This window comes from Microcebus murinus, chromosome 16 (genome assembly GCF_040939455.1).
Source record: "Microcebus murinus isolate Inina chromosome 16, M.murinus_Inina_mat1.0, whole genome shotgun sequence".
Taxonomy (NCBI): domain Eukaryota; kingdom Metazoa; phylum Chordata; class Mammalia; order Primates; family Cheirogaleidae; genus Microcebus; species Microcebus murinus.
Genome location: NC_134119.1, coordinates 3,629,157 through 3,645,000, shown reverse-complemented (window position 1 = coordinate 3,645,000; position 15,844 = coordinate 3,629,157).

Here is a 15,844-nt window from a genome sequence, read left to right as displayed (position 1 = left end):
GAGGCTACGCAGGGTGCAGGAAGGAGGTGGGTGACTAGGAGCTGGTGGATGTTCTCCAGCACTGGAGGATGCTTTCCGCTGAGAAGGAATTCGGGATGAAGGTGGAACGCAGTCCTTATCTGAAGCGGGTGCCACCAGGCCGGCAGGTTCCAAGTTGCCCCCTCCGCATCTTTCCCAAGCTGGGTGTCAGCCGTAAACGTGGGACAGCCTGCTTCACAGAGCAGGTGGACAGTGAGTGCCAAGGTCCCATTGGAAGACTGCCACCCCACCCACCCGCCGCCCCTGCCACCTGGCTCCATGTCCTGGCTTGGCCGCCCACTTGCTGGGTGACCTTGAGCAAGGGCCTTTGACCTTTTGTGCCCCTGTCTCCCCACCTGCAGATGAGAAGGTTGGGGAGCCCTACAGAGCCCTACCAAGCCCCTCTCGTGCCTTTTCTCAGTCGATCGTTATTTGCACGAGGCGAGGGCAGAGTTCAGAGTGTGAGCCAGACGGACACCGTCTAGTCCCTCCTCATCTGTCCGCCACGCTCTGCAAGTCAACAGAGGTGCTCCGGTGAGTGACAGACGGTTGAGCCACTGAGTTTGCCTTAGGATGGAGTGTCCCTGGGAGTAGGGTCTGGGTCAGGGATTCTCATGCAGGTGATTTAACACGGGCATGCTCTCGGGAGGTGCCTGCAGGGAAGTGAGACGGAGGGCTGGGGGAGGAGCCCATCCCAGGGGTGAGTTCAGGGACATAAGCCACAGCCTGACCCTGCGGGGAACCCTGGAGCCTGAGTTTCTTCTCAGAGTCTGTTCTGCACCCCTGCTCCCCAGCGGTGAGAGTCGTAGGCTGGTGGACCCCCACATCAGTCATTGCCTGTGTTCATGCCTTCACTCATTCCATATTCCAATACTCAGTACCCCTGCCGAGGAAAAGCCACAGTCTCCCAGACGAGCTGCATGCGTGAGCTGTTAGCCGTGGGGAAGGGGCGCGTTGGCCAGGTAACGGGGCTCCGGGTGGGCACCCACAGCTCCTCCCACACCGCTCTAGCATCTTTGTTTCTGTGATGTTTTTCTATCATTGAACAACAAGAATAGGCATTCAATTTATATTTGAATTTCCCTCATTCTAGCTTCTTGGTTTTTTTGCTTTGTATTTTTCAAGTAAAGGTACATTTTGATTCCTTCCAGTACTTATCGAGGTCCCTCAAATCGCCAGTGATATCTCCGCCCCAGGAAGAAATGAAGCCATCTGGTTTTGTCTCTAGTTAGCCGTGCTGTGATAAATGACAACTCAAAGGTTTCAGCCAGCACAGAACACAGTGGAAAGTCGCCTCATTAACAAAGTGTATCCTCGCATGTTCTGAAACAATCCATCTCAAAAGGGGCTGCATTAATTAGAAATATTTTCATTCAGCACAAGGCTGTGGCAGAACATTTGGCCGTCTGGAGACAGGAAAGAGATGTTTAATTGCCCAGTTCACCAACGTGCTTTGTAAAGCCTTGATGTTTAAGTGACCCGAGCAAACGAGGGCCCATAAACTATGCATTTGGCTTGATGTGAACTTCTCCATCAAGGCTCCCATTTAAAACTTTTACCTTATACCTGTAATGTCTTTCTAATTGGTCAAAGTATTCCCTTCTAACAAAACAAGGCAGTTCAGGAGGTTGGAGAGAATTATTTTCTTGCCAGACCAGAAAGAAAGGAGATGTCTTGAAAGAGCTACCCTTGTGCTTGGCCATCCAGGGAGGCTCGTGTCTTTGCCTTACCATCTGAGAGAAGCCTCTGGCTTCCGCTGGTCCACCTTAAGGCCTTAGATGTCTCAAATGCCCTTGAAGGAGCCAAATTAAATATGACAATGACTCCGAGGGTAAGAAGGTTACAGAACGTGCCTCTTCTTTGTAAAAGGCTGGAATTAGGGCTGGGCCACTGCTGGTTGCCTGTTTGTAGCATGGATATGTTGGAAGTGTCGTTGTAAACAGAACAGTAGTAGGTAGATCACGTCTTGGATGTTCAAATGGGCCTGAATTCAATATCCCAGCCCTGCCAGTTCTTGGCTGTGGATTTGGGGTAATTCATTTAACCTCTCAGCTTCAATTTCCTCATTTAAAATGGGAATAATAATGCCAATCTTGTAGCATTGTTTTGAGAATTAAAGTATACAGAATGAATGCTTAATAAATGTTAGCTATTATTGTCATTAACAGTATCACTGGGCTGTGGTTCCTGTGGGGCTCAAAGGCAAAGTCCTCAAAGGATGGTCCTTCTTCCTGGAGGGAGTTATCTCACATGTGTTTTCTGGAACTTTCTCATCAGAGGGTGCTGCCATTTCAGCTTCTGATTTTAACCTCAGAACAGAGCTCTCTGCAGAGCTGTGGGTGGGCAAATCCCACCTGGGAATCAGACTGGACTTGACTCCCACTTGGGAGAGTTTTGTGCTAAGGAGAGAGACCGAGCCAGTTTCTTTCCAGAAACTCGGTCCTCACCCCGGACTGGGTGGCTTCGAGCAACAGATGTCTCCAGGAGACATTTTGTCTTTCTCCGGAAGGCGACGAGGGTAAGAATGCGAGAGGACAGGTCCCCTGGTGACCCCAGAGCTCAGAGTTCTCATGGACTCTGACGGTCCTGCTGATAAGATGTGACGAATGTAAAAAAAATAGAAATAAAAAATTCTAGCGATAAGGGTTAAAGGAAATTCTCACGCTGGGAGAGAAGGATTTGGAAGATAAATATCATATGATTCAAAAGATGATAAAATAACCTTGCCTTTTCGCCTCCTTGGGTTAAATTTCTTCCATTTTTGGACCGATTTTTACCTCGCTTCTTAGCTCACATATGTCTGCATGGGTTTAATTAGGATGAAATATCCGTGATTCACCATACTCTTTGGCAAATGAAGAAAATGAGCACAGAAATAAAGAAAGGCAGGAAGCCACGCTTGCATGTGAGTCTTGATCACCTGGGATTCACAGTGCGTCTGTTTCCCTGGGGGTCCCAAGGCCCCGTGGGATGCCAGCGGGAGCTCCTGGCAGGCTTCCTGCCACGGGGGAGAATCTCTGCCCTGCTAAGGGAGAAGGCTTCATGCCCCACACTGTGTCCTGCGCACCAACATCCTTCTTCTGCAAGAAGGAAAAGGCAATTAAAAACCCTTCCAGATACCCATCCAATGGACCAAACAATTAAATTGAACCATGTGTCTCTTTAGCTCAGATATTTTGCTGACATATGGTATAATGAGCATTCGTCTCTTATTGTAAATGAAATATTTTCAAGGCCACCATAGTTTGGAGACCATGACTAATTATGAGCTTTTAAACTTTAGCCAGGCCCGGGGTGGCATGAAGCTTTCCGTGTAACTAAGCAGAGATTGGGGTGGGCTCACCCCAGGGCCCAGGAGGGCTGGCCCAGGGCATGGTTGGAGAGAGAAGAGATGCCACTAGAATTTCAAAATGTAGGATCACAACATTGGGGAGGTGGCCTTTTTAATTCACCATTTCCCCAACCAGATCCTTGTCTTCCCTTGGAGTTAGAAAGTTTCTAGAGGATTCTGAAATGAGTAAAGGCATAGTGTCAGAATGATACCAGTGACAGGAGATGGAGGCTTGCTCTTCTCTTTGAGTTTGGAGGAAAGACACCTTGGGGCTTCTGATGTATTACGCATTTCTGGCTTCTTTGGGGTGGGCCCCACAGTTATTCTGTCCCCTCCTGTGGGCAAAGGGGCCCATGCACCTGGGAGCAGCTACGGCAGCACCTAGGCTTGGAGTTCTGAGGGGGTAGGGGGCGTTTCTCTGTGGCCCCTCCATCCAGGAGGCATGGCTGAATGACAAAGCCATTCTCGGAAGCAGAGCCACAGCTGTTTACAAGTGTGATGTCTCCAGCATGAAAATGCTCCCAGGTAAATAGATGCAGCCAAAGCATCAAGTGTCCCCTGTGCCATGATACTGAGCCCTTGTGTCCAGAACGGGCCAGGCTGAGGGGATCGGTATGTCATTCTGAGGGTGTCTGATCCAAATGAAGTGAATGTCTGCCCAAGGGAAGATGACATCTGTGCCTTGACTCCAACAAATCCACTGCTAGGTTCACAGGGTATGTTTTTCCTTCCTTCCCTTTTCCTCCTTCCTTTCATTCCTCCCTGCCTCCTCTCTTTCCTCTTTCCTTCCTTTTCTGGCTGGAAATTTCCAGCTCACATGTTTATACAGCTGAAATGAACTGGCTAATTGTCAGTTTTTCTCTCTGCTTCATAATAAGCAGTGTCCTACCTGAGCCGGATGCTTACTCACGCAAGATAATAAGAAATACAGAAAGCCGCAGAAGCATTTAGAAGACAAACAGGTTATAAAATTGCCTATTAGGAGCTCTAATTTAAAATCACTTCTGAAAGGTTCTGTGTTCTTTCTCCTCGCACCCAGCTGCCGCCCCCTCCTTGAAATCTCCAGCTCCACATGCACCGGGGTGGATGTTTTCAAAGGTCACGGCCATGAGACACCCTTGGAGCCTTAATTACTTTCTCATAAAAGGCAAAGAGGGCGGAAAAAAAAAAAGTCACCAAGACATTCTGGGGAAAAATCTAATTAGGTACCAAAAGGCAAATGCATATCTCGGATTTTTCCAAAAGCTAAGATGAAATTGCTTATGCGAGCTACCTGTTGCTGATAAAACTTTCCAAGGCAGGTGGGTGAATGGGTTACGTGTACGAACATGAGGAGATAGTCCCTCACACAGACCCGGGCACACAAAGGTGCTGTTTTGTATACGCCAAAAATACATTCAAAAGGTTTTTGTAACCAAATGGAAAGAAAAATGTGTTATTTTCATGTCATGTTAATGTGCTTTTTTATCCCCCCTGCCACTAATTATGCCATTTCAAGAAAATAATTGGAATTGGCCAGAAGAAATTAAGACTAGAAACTTGCAAATTATATAACCTAATGAATCTAACTTTTGGTAATGAACCTAGTTGCTACTTAGCACGCATCAGTGAAGGCTGCATTAAACAGGGGAGCCCTTCTAATTCTTTTAATTCAACTGAACCATTCTTAATAATTCATAATTAAGTCTGGCTCAGAAATGATAGTCTCCATGGCAATATTGATTTATTTTTTGTATCTGTGTCTCTGCCAAATGTAGAAAATGACAGAATTCTGAGTCTCAAAAGGCAAGTGCTGTCAACAAGGATCACAGAAACAAAGGGATAACAGAAGGGTGTCACCCAAAGCCCTCTCTCCCCTAACTTTCAAGAAATATAAGATATAAACTGCAAGGAAATGGAATGTGGGTCTTCTGTGCTTACCGGTTAATTTTCAGCATGAGGTAGCAACTATGAACTCACACGGGTACCAGGAAAATAGAAGCCCGTGAAGATGAATATCTGGGATATGAGAGCAAATGGCTTCTGAAGGCTGGGGCGAGCCCTGCCCTCCCTCACCCCATCTCCAGCTCTCTTTCTGCTTGAAAGACCTTCAAAGTCTGCATTTACAGAGAAAATGAGTTGGACGAAGATAAATTCAAAAACTGCCCTGTTTGGTCCTCATCCCCTTCTCATTGGGTACTTTAACTGAATACACGATAGACTTGAGAATGTGTGCTATTACCATGGGCTTGAAAAACTCCAATTGCCCTCCAACTGTGATCGCTCGTTTTGCCTGCTCTTCATACAAATGTTGTTCCGCTTCTGCCGGAACTCTCCCCAAAGACACATCGTCTAAACCCTGAACTCTGACATTGAAGGAAATTAAGTCAACTCGAATGCACACACCACAAAGCAACGCCATCACTTTTGGAATGCATCGTAATGAAACAGTAATACTTATAATAAAAGTAATAGACTCAATTAAAGTCTATCTTCAGAGATATAAACAGGAGTCAAACAGTGTATAAGCACCGTATTTTAGAAGTCCAATTAAGAGGCTGCTTTTAACGGGGTTGGGAAAGAAAGCCAGGGTGTCGTCAGGGCCTGCTTGAACATGCTGCATCTTGAAACACCAAATTCCAAAATTTTAGAATTTTTGTTGACTCTTCAAGATCTGTTTGTGATTTATTGTGATTTTTTTTTTCCTTTAGTGCCTTCCAGCCAGTTGGGCAAAAGCATTTTATTGAATGTGTGTTGATTGGTGTACTAGAAGCTTTTCAAAATGATTCAAAATAGTCCAAGGCCAGCAACATCTTGCAGATGCCATTGCCGAAACAATCCCATGGACAGATGGGGGCTCCCTTTGAGTGATAAGTGTCACCCCTGAAAGGCTGGGTGTGATCACACTCACGGTCCCATGCAAGCCACTGTGTGACTGTGCCCTCACAATGACACTTCGAGTATTGAGTGAGTTGGTGGTGTGTCGAGAATAGTAGTGAGTTCAAGTCCCAGCTCTGCCACCAACTAGCTGTGTGATCTTGACCTAAGTAACTTCTTGGAACCTCCCTCTCTTTAGCTACAAAATGAGGGTGAGTCTCTCTGCTCTGCTGGCTCTCTGGGAGATGTGAAAATGAAAGATAGAAGGTAAAGCAAATTGCAGACTGAGTGTGCCAGCTCTTTCCGTACCAGCCGTGTGAGCTTAAACAAGTTACTCGACCTCTCTGTGCTGTAGAATCCTTATTTATAAAATGAAAATAATAGTAATATTAATCTCCCAAGATTGTGGTGAGTATTAAGTGAATTAACATGACGTGCTTAGAATAGGGCCTAGCAGATCATAAACGCTACACGCGTGCTTCTCATTATTACTATCAATATTAATGTTTTGTGGGAAAGGAAAGCAAGAAACAGATTGTTCTTTCCCTCCAAGAAGGACCCAGCTATGTCTATGAAGGCATAGGACCTTTATAGAACTTCCTGGGAGGCCACTGAACTAAATCCTGAAGGAGGACAAAGCCATTTAAAATTGTGTTAATAATATAGTTTTAAACACAACATATAATACCCACAAAATAGAAACAAATGTGATTTCACTCTCAAATAAATAGATGTCCAATGTACATGTCTATCTATGCAGGTTGACACAACAAACGAACAGCAGGAAACTCTTCTTCATTAATTTAGAAGCCAACATTTGCGGAGACTCTCCTGGACCTCCAGTCCCCGGTGAGCGCTGGGGCCTGTGGCCTTCTCGGAGCCCCCAGCTCAGCAGGGCTGAGAGATGATAACGCATCCACTGCTACATATGTCAAGAGAGGAATAAAAAGGAGGGCGAGGTGGGCGCTGGGGAGAAGCTTTGATCTTACTGAGAAGGAGCCAGCCCGTTGCAGGCAGAGCAAGGGGCACAGAGGCATGGTGACACTGGGCAGGGGGAGGGGGAGGCTAAGCCTCCTGCCTGGGAGTCCGAGGAGGGAGGGTGGGCACGTTCACCAAGGGCCTTCAGGTCCATGCTGAGGACTTCAGCTTTCACTCTGGGGCAGCAAACAAGCAACAGAGGCTGGGGACTGGAGCAAGATGTGAGCCACTCTCCACTGCTGAGCGCTCGCTCCAGGCGGGCTGCAGGTGGGACCCGGAAGGGCAGAGATCAGAGGCATGAGGCCCTGGGTAGGCTGATGGGGGCTGCGGCAAGAAACAGTTGAATTAGCTGTCTTTTGACCCAGATGAAACTCCTTGATCTCCTGACTTGGACACGTGTCAAAACACATCCCTCATCCTCTCGTGAGAGAGAACAGCACAGGCGAGGGCTTCTCCCTGGCGGCAGCATTCCTGAGCCTGTCCTATCTAGGACATCGAAGGAAACAGCATAGAAAGTGGAAAAGGGGAGATGAGACGTGTTTGTGTGGGAGGAAACCGAGGAAGAAAGAGAGGGTCTAGAGCCCCTTCCTTCCATTCCCTGGGATCAGCTTTCTGGAAAGAAGAGAGGGGTGGAAAGTCCCGCTGCGATTTGTCAGAGGATGAGATGCAGGAGGAAGGGGGTCCTGCGCAGGACCAGCCTTGACAGACGTCCTGGGAAAACCGTTTCATTGCCCTCGATAGCGTGGCTGCCCGTAACGAACACAGTACCATTCAATTCACACTGAATACATTAATTGGCGGAGGAGCATACGGAGGAATGCATGCATTTCTCGTTGATATGTGCTATTAAAATAAGGAACTGCTATGGAAAGAGAGTGTGGGAGCGGCTTCAGCAACCTCCAGGGTAGTCATCAACCTCGAGCCAATTCACAGGTAGCCTTGGAAACACACGTGCCCATCCCCCTTGCTTCTGTTGCTTCTAACTTGAATTTCCAAAAGCTGTTGATGCCCTGGCTCAAAGATCCATATTTTTCTATGCAAACAGTTTTCTTGAAGTTTGGAAAATAGAAAAATATTCCTTTGGGTGTAAAGAACACACATTTCAAGAATGAGTAACCTGGCAAAGTGAAATTAAAAAGTTGGCTGCAGATAACACAGTTGTCAGACGCAAGTGTTTTATTATCACAGTTCTTAAAACTAAGCGCTAAGTAAAGGTTTCTTCTACCGGTGCACCCAGAGGACTGTTAGCTCTCGCTCCAATCCAGGCTTTTCGCTTCCCTCAGATATTGCCTCCAACACCTGCTCAGCTGAATACCTGGCATTGGGATATCATTTCCCTCCCCTCTCTCCCTCTCCCCACAAACAGGCAAAGCCCAACACAGAGTTGCCAATTCCCTCTGACATAGCTGAGATTTTAAATGTCGACAATATCTGAAATGTAAATGTAAAACAAATCAACTGTTTCCAAAACAACAACCGCAACGCTGCTCATAGTCACAAAGTGCCCCCGTCAGCCCCCAGGTGGGGACGCGGATGTGTCCCCATCACAGACTTGGGCCCTGGGCAGCCCAGGAGCAGCACAAGCTGCACCAGGATGTGTAATGACAGATGATGAAATGACACTTAGAAGTCGAGTGTTTTTCAGATTGCATAGGAAATGATGCTCACTCTTGGCGTGGAGACGTTTGGGCCTCCTTTCCCTCCCGAGGACACAGTTATGCTCAGACCGAGTTGGAACAAACACTCAGCTGGGGAGGGGAGGGATGAATTTATAACGTTACCTCCTGAGAGATGTGATACATTTGCACATAGGCAATTAGCACATGACTCTTCAAACAGATGTCGAGATTCGCCCTCTGGTTCTCAAAACACTTCCAAAAGGCAGATGGACGTGAGGCCAGCAAGCCTCAGTTGGAAAAAGGCTCGGCTACGTACTGGCTTTATCATGCAGAGGGCAAGCTGAGCCATCTTTAGGCTTCGCATGCCTCATTTATAAAATAGAGTAATACGGCTCACATGTGGCATTGAGCGTACACGGCAGCATGGACATGCAAGGTCCTGGCGTGGTGGCCAGCCCGCCTACCACCTCCCCTTCTCATTTGTCCGCCCATCCGTCTGTCCGTCCACTCTGACCTCCTGTTTGTAGACACCATGCTGGCACTGGCTGTAGAGACGTGGACAAGACAGTCCCTGCCCATGTGCAGCTCGCAGTCTGGACGGGAGAGAGGACTTTTCCAGACTGTGTTCAGTGCTGGGAAGAGAATAAAGCCAAGTGGCGCTTCCCAGAGTGCTGGGCAGGGAGGGCGCATCGAGGAATTCCAAGCGGACCCAGAAGGAGCACCCCTCCCTTGAAGGCAGCAGCTCAGTGTGAGGAACCTCCCAGGGCGCCCTTTTGGGGTCTGGGGGCAGAGGAGGGCGAGGGCCTGCAAATGGCCAGCGGAGAGTAGAAATGGAAACCACCTGTGCACAATTTTCCTCCCTGCTGGCCGGCTCTGCAGCTGCAATAAGAAACGTCGAGAAAAGCTGATGAAGTGTAGTAAAAGGATCCAGAACAGATGTGTTTCCTGTATACATTTCAAGTGTGCTGGGCAGAGGCCGGCAGAGGCCCCCGGGGGGACAGAGAGGCCCCGCCGTGCTGAGGGCTCCGCTGCCATTCCGCCTGTCTTCCCAGGCTCCGGGACATGGGCCAGAGACTCCCTGACGACCAGCCACTTTTGGGGTTGAGCAACCACCACCGGACAGATGTCCAGTGGTTTAGAAAAACCTGTCCCAGGAGTCGCCTGGAGCCTCCCAGGATTCTAGTATGCCCAATTAATTCCAGTTCGTGTCAAATTAGCAAGTTTTACCTAATAATGCTCATTTTTGCAAGTGTCTCCATCGGTTTTATTTACAAAAACTCAGAGTGGCCCCAAGAAATGGATTAGATTTGCTGGCAGAGCAATCCATATTGGAAAGATGTCTATTTGCGAATATTGAATTGACGTGCGCTTTTCTCCGCAAGCCCAGGCTCGGGAGGGGTCGTGTTCCCGGGTGCCTCATCCGCTCTCCGCCTCTCGCCCTCTCTCTCTAATTAGTTAAAGAAAATACATCTTTCCTCCCCTGTCTTCCCCTGCCTGACTCAGGGACTGCAACGTTGCTCGTTACCGCCTCAGCTGGAGCTACTGCCCAGACCTTCCCCTCCTCCAAAAGCTGCAACGGAAAACCGCCGCCCAAGCCGAGCTTTCTCACTCGTGACTTCTTCCACTCCCCGAAATGGGGAAAAGGTCCTCCATGGGCCCTCAAAAACGTGGCTTAAAAACTGAGAACACCTGACCAGAGAGAATTGTTCAACTGAATCCCGTCCAGGGCAGCCTTGTGGAGAGAGGCAGACACAACCAGGACCCACTGGAAAAACACCCCCACCCACAAAGGGAGGACTCTGACGCAGGTTCCCCTGAGCAGGTGGGCAGGTGGGGAGCGGAAATGCCGTTCTGAAGCGTAGCGGCCCCCCTATCCTGCGGCCCCCAAATAATACAGGGAAGTGGTTCTGCAGCCAGGAGACCCAGGTGCAAGTGGTGGGGTTCTTGATGACTTTTGCTCACGTGCCTGTGACCTTAGGCCAGTGACCAACAGCTCTGAGATTCTGCAACGAGGGGTGAGCGGAGATCAGAGGCAATGTTTGTAAAGCATTTAGCAGGGGCCGGCTCCATTTCGTTGCAGAGCGCTGCGATACATTGTAGCCAGCACAAGGTCTACTTTGCATGTAAATCAGCACTTGTGACACATTGTGGCCACTGCCGTTGTCATCAGGGGTCCCTACCTCTCATAATTCTCTCCCCCACCTCCACCTGTGGGAGCACCGAGGGGACCTTTCCCTGGGAAAAGGGGTTCCAGCAGGAGAAAGGCCGAGGATCCGCCAGGGTTCAGGGCGGATGGGAACCTGTCAGCCTTTGGAGTGCAGGGAGGAAGCCTTTCCCGTTAGCATCCAGGCGGCTTATTTGTGAGGCAACAGCACCTCCTCTGGTCAGAGAGCAGGATTTCATCTAGAATGTTCTCTAGGCTTTCAGAGCGCTTGCACCTAAAGAGCAAGAGGGTAAGCTAACAGGTGGCCCCGCCAAAGGCAGGATTCATAGGGCGGGTGGGGGAGGGGCGTCGAGGCAGCCTCGGTTTCCCCCTCTCATGTTTGTGGGTCTTGCAGCCTTTCCTTCCACCTCGCTCCACCCAGCGCCCGGTGGAGAGAGCGGGGTGGAGGGTCTGTGTCTGGAGGAGCCCAGGGTCCCTCGCGCCCCTCAGGCCTGGGACTCGCTGGCGGCCTCCCCCGGCTCCATCCTCAGTTCTCGGGTGGCGCTTACGCAGCACAACTCAGTTCTGCTTTGCCCTGGCCTTTGCAGTCCCAGGGGCTCTGGCTGGACCCCAGCTCACACCGGCCCCTCCCCGCACCCCTCCAACACAGGAACGCGGGTGCTATTTGGTTTGGAAAACTCCGGAGAGCTGGGCTCTCCTGGGTGTCTGTTTATTTGTTAGGATTTCTGGGCAAGGTCTGAAAAAAGAGAAGGGCGAGGTATTTCCTATCAGAGCCACACCCCACGCTGCTGGAGTGAGCGGCCCTTTCACGGGGAGCCCTGGGCGGCGCTGAAGAGGGCAGCAGGGCAGAACGGCAGTGGAGTTTGGAGCCGTGGGCCTCTGTTCAGACCCCAGCTCTGAGGTCCCGGCAGGCCGCGCCCCCTCGCGGAGACCCCGTGCCCCGGCCCTGGAGGGTCTGTGGTTGGGGGGTGCGGGAAGCGATGTGTGGGTGACGCCTGGCCCCAGCGAGCCCACAGGCAGTGTCTGCCACGACGGCAGGCTCCTTCCCACTGCGAGATTCCGGCAGGTCCTCTCCCCACGGCCCCTTTCCTCGCTCTCCCTGGGAGCTCAGAGATGCGAGTCAGAGAGCGAGCGCTGGCCAAGGCTTGCTCCCCGGCCTCCGCCCTGGAGCCGCACACGGCCGGGCACCTCCAGGAGCCAGGCGACAGGCCGACCCTCACCCTGCCCCCTCGACCCTCTGTGACAGCTGTCAGAGAAATGCCTGCTTTAATTAGTTCTTCGCTGACTACTATTAAGTGGCACATTAGGTAATTATCCCAGGGTAGATCCTAAATGGAGTCTATTTAAATCAGTTACCTGGATTTTGTGAATGAACATCGCAGTGCTTCATTCTCCGCTATAACACCCAAGACCCGATCAACCCGGGTAATGGCAAAGCCAACAGCCACCCAGCGGGCAGTTGGCGTTGTTGCAGCTCCCCCGGTCCACGCGGCTGGCAGGTGTTAGTACTGTCTCTAGCTCACAGTTTGGGAAACTGAGGTTAAGGAAGGGGAGAGAATTTGCCAAAGTAACAGCTGGGAAGTGGCACAGCTGGGATTTGAACTCAGGCAGTCGGACTCTGGGATCCTAGCTCTTCACCTCTGTGCTTTGTGGTTATCGAGTGGCTCATGATGCTTGCCAACCACTGAGCCGGGTTATTTGCACGCACCACTCTCTCCTCCTCATCACTTCAAGGGGGAGGTAGTAACATGCCCCTGGCACAGACACAGAAACTGAGGCACGGAGAGGTCTGTCTCGCCGGAAACGGCAGAGCTGGTTTTCTAATCAAGGCTGGACTGCCCGTTTGCCACATCTTCTTAGCTAGGAGGCAGCACTGTGGGCATGTTTTCATCTATCCAGAAATAGAAAGTGGCACCATCAGCACTGATGCCCATCGAGCACCTACTCACATCCCGGACACTTCTCTTGGATCATTTAATGCTCGCATCTACTTTTGGGGGGGGGGGGGTTGGTGCCATTGTTGTACCCATTTCACAGATGAGGAAACTGAGTCTCAAAGGAGTTGCAAGACTTTGCCAAGGTCCTACAGCTGGTGAGTAGCAGAGCTAGGACTTAAGCTTGCTAATGGCACAGCCCAAGCTCTTAGGTCACTCTGTTGGTTACCAGGATTTAACATTGCCCCTCAGTAATAGTTACTCTGTTTAAGAATCTGCTTTGGCCAGCAAATGTGTTCTGAGTGGTTCAGGACGGGGCGTGGGGTGCTAAGCAGACCTTATTTCCTCACGGGTCTCTGCACCAAGAAAGGGGACACTCTGGAAGCACGGCTGCCTGGGGCAGTGCCCCCGAGCAGGTGGCTGGTTCAGGGAGCCGGCTCTAAGAAAATCCAGCGAGTATATTCTTGTTGCCTTCCCCTTCCCTGCCGGGAGTCCTGCCCTCCGTTCTAAAGTCCCATCCTGCGTCATTTGTATCTTAGCATCCCCTGCCTACTCCTCCAGTGGGAGGCTTTTCATTTATAGAGAAACCCCACTGTTTCCTTGTCTGTTCGCCTTCCAGCCCCCTTCTTCTGGTAGCGGCAACTCATTCCCCCCGGGGGAGCAGCCCCGCTCAGACTCAGTCTCATGGCCCTGACGGGGCTCACCCTTCTTCCTGCCTGACCCAGCGGGTGAACGTGTGACCCTGCCTGGCCAGAGTCGCAGTGACACGTCAGTGACGGGCGTGTGACACACTCGGGCCACAGGGTCAGGTCTGGGAACGTTGCTGAGATTATCGGGAAAGTTATCTTTTTCCCCTGCTGCGATGGCAGCCTGGAACTGCTTTTTCCCAGGGCCCGAGAGTGACGCTGTGGTCACCAGACTTGGAGACGCCCTCCCGTGACTCTCGGCTCCTGGTGTCCAGGTGCCCTGTGGTCCCAGGTGGCCCTGGAGGAAGCTCCTGTGTTACTGGCGGAAGATGGCAGAGTGGGACTTTCAGGCTAGGTCGTTAAAGGCACTGCAGCCTCCGCCTTGGTCTCTGGGAGCTCCCTCTCCCACTCCGGGGAAAGCCTGTGGCCATGTCGCAAGGCCACTCAAGCAGCTGTGTGGAGAGAGCCACATGGAGAGGACCTGAGGCCTCCTTGCAAAAGTCACGGAAGTGGCTGTCACGCCCTGCCATGCACAGCGGCTTCCCTCGGGTTCAGCTGACAAGGATCGGCTCCACAGGAGAGAGTGAGGCTGCGTGTTTAGTGCCCCTGGCACCTCCACATCGGGGCCTGAGTGCTGGTGGCATCCCTCTGCTGTCCCCTGGGTCCCCGTTGCTATTGTCGGATTCCAGTAAGCACTCCTTCCCTTCGCCTGCCTGGGGCAGAGGAGTCCTGCCGGATCTGGGCACGCCCTGAGCCAGTACCCCCTTGGCCCACAGCTCTGTGAATTGTTCCTGTCCCCTGCCCATGCCCTGATAACAGCAGTAGGCTGTCACTGTCATATCTGTTTTGCAGAGGAGGAAGCTCAGGCACAGAGAGGTGAAGCAGCTGGCCCAGGGTCACACAGCAAGAAAGTGGCAGAGCCAAGATTTGAACCCAGGCAGTGTGAGTCTGGAGCTCGTGCATTTGGCTTTATTCTGAAGTCAGCGGAGAGACAAGGATTTCCTGTGTGGTTGAGAGCAAGGACTCAGGCTGGAGGAGAAGACCCTGGTGTCTGGGACCAAGAGCCTGTGACTGTCATCCAGGTCTGGGATGATGGTGGGGGGTGGGTAGGGGCAGGGTGCACATCCCACGGATAGAATGTGGGCGTCCAGGATTGGGCCCGAGCCCAGGATAGGGGTGACTCTGTGGACGGTGTCACCCTCCCCTGGGATGGGACAGCTGTGTGGGAACAGGTGCAGCTCACAGTTCTGAGGGCCGGGCTGGAGACTATCAGGGTATCGTGAAGCCCGCCCGGGAAACAGGGAACAGAGCCCCCCAGCTGATGGACTTTTCCATCCACCCCCTGAAAGCTGGCAGCATCCTGAGGCGCGCTTCCGGCTGTGGGCTGCGGCTCCTCCGAGCAGCCCGGCCTGCCCTCTCTCCCCTCTCTCCCCCACACGTAGCTGAAACCTTCTCTGCATCAACACCGAAATGTGAGATGCGTCAGCCAGAAGCTCCACGCAAGCCCCTGCTGGGAGTCTTAGCAGTCTCCAGCTAACTAGCCGAGCCTCCTGTACTTTAAAATAGTCTTTGCTATTGCCGCAAGGCCTGCAAATCAATGTCTTAGTCACGGAGCGCTGCGCCCCCCGCCACAGGTGAATCGAAGCAGGATGCTCATTAGCAGAGACGGCGGGGAGCGGCCACGAGTGCAGTGGACGCTGCGGGGCGTGTTCCAGATCGCCCGGCTCCCCAGGCCGGGTCTGGCCCCCAGGGAGGAGCGTGTTGTGCCCCTTCCCACGCAGAGCCGGCCACTGCCCCAGGCCCTTCTCCTCGGCCACCTCCCTGCCTTCCCTCGAGGCCAGGGTGGGGGTCTCTTGCGTCCCTACTGCACAGAAGAACACACGGAGGCGAGGGAAGTGGAGCCCCTGCAGCCGGACATTCCTTCAGCACCTACTGTGTGCACAGTTCCACACTGGAAGATCGGGCCACAGCTGGGGACGAGATAACAGTGTCGCCGCTCATGGGGCACTGGCATGCTGGGGGCGGGAGGGGGGAGATGACACCAAGGCCAACGAAAAAACATCTGCAGAGTGTTAATGCTTTGGGAAAACAAAACAAAACAAGTCTATGATATGAAAAATCCCTGGGAGGGAGGAGGACTAGGTGGGGGCGCGTGTCAAAGGAGGTCTTTGCAGACCCTAAAAAACGAGAGTGAGCGTCTTGCAAAGATCTGGGGAGAGCCTCTCTGCAAGTGCCAGGGCCCTGCGGTGGGAATGAAC